The sequence below is a fragment of the Sceloporus undulatus genome, chromosome 3, assembly GCF_019175285.1.
Source record: "Sceloporus undulatus isolate JIND9_A2432 ecotype Alabama chromosome 3, SceUnd_v1.1, whole genome shotgun sequence".
NCBI lineage: Eukaryota > Metazoa > Chordata > Lepidosauria > Squamata > Phrynosomatidae > Sceloporus > Sceloporus undulatus.
The window spans coordinates 150,356,153-150,357,471 of NC_056524.1; the positions used below are offsets into that span (position 1 = coordinate 150,356,153).

The 1,319-nt window shown below is 38.8% G+C and overlaps 1 protein-coding gene across 1 annotated transcript in view; it reads left to right on the forward strand.

The window, feature by feature from the left end:
• KAT6B (lysine acetyltransferase 6B) overlaps positions 1-1,319 on the forward strand; it is a 166,099-nt gene that overhangs the window by 36,566 nt on the left and 128,214 nt on the right. The window lies entirely within an intron of this gene.

A 1,319-nucleotide genomic window follows, 5' to 3' on the forward strand; every position in this document is an offset into this window, starting at 1 on the left:
GCTCCAGGAGCATGGCTTTGGTGCGACTTCTGGACTCTTAGGACGCATGCATCATTGAAACACCATACCTCCACTGTGACTCGAAGTAGCTTTATTTTGGCTGTCTGTAACAGGCCTAAATAGCTTGGTAAAGCAGAAGATAGTAGGAACAGAGGGAGGATCTACAGGTAGATCGATTCAGTCAAGGAAGCCACCCTTAAAGTTTTCAAGTCTGTTAATCATAGAGTGTGTCTTGGATGCCTCAAGTTCATTGGGATGCTATATGCTGAGTATTAAAACTTTCAAAAAGACATACAGTATAGCAGTTAGTAAGAATATCTTTCTATGTCATCTGTTCTCTAGCGCTAATCATAGTTCTTTGTATTTTAATTGCTGGTGTGCCGAATTGAACCACCTTATATGTTATACGTTTATTGGTCTATGGCTGTAAATAAAATATCTATGTTATCTATGCTGAAGCCAACTAGATAACAATTAATAAACAGGACTGCAATGGGGACCACCCTCTGAACCAATCTTGCCAAGAAAACCCCAGGAGAGTGTTGGCCATTAAGTCAGAAAGGACTCATTGAAAGCATACAAGAAGGCTGTTGCCTTACTACAAGAAATCACACCTTAACTCTAGAGAACCTACATATCATTTGTTTGTGAAACACTCATTCATTTACTTAAAAGAGGTAATTACACACAGTGTAAATACTTAACAGAGATCTTGTAGCACCTTTGAGACATAACTGAAAGAAAGAAATTGGCAGCATGAGCTTTCATAGACTTCAGTCCCTACTTTTCTCAGAAGCATTTAGTCCAAATTTCCTCAGATCCAAATGCACCTGAGGAAGTAGACTGAAGTCTATGAAGTCAATTTCTTTATTTCAGTTAAGTCTCAAATGTGCTACAAGATCTCTCTCGATACTGATTCTACAGACTAACATGGCTATATTTTTTAATTCCACCACAGTGTAAATATTTGGCAGATCAGGCCTTTTGCTGCATGTATCGATTTGTATTTCTAAAGTGAAGCAGCCTGATGCTCTGGAGATGCTCTTCCTCAGCGCATAACATTTGCAATTCTACACATCCTCTGGTCAAACCCATTCATAAGCAAAGAGGATCTTCCTGACAGATTATTTCTTTCTCCTCATAGAAGGGTGTCTAGTTCGCAATCTGTGTAAAGCAAAACCCTTTGCAGAAATAATCCAGTTCGAGACTGCTCTAACTGTTCTGACTCAATGCTAAAGGAATTCTGGGAACTGACAGTTTTGTGAGACATTTAGCCTTCTCTGTTATTTTATTACCACACTAAACACTTCTTATAGTGC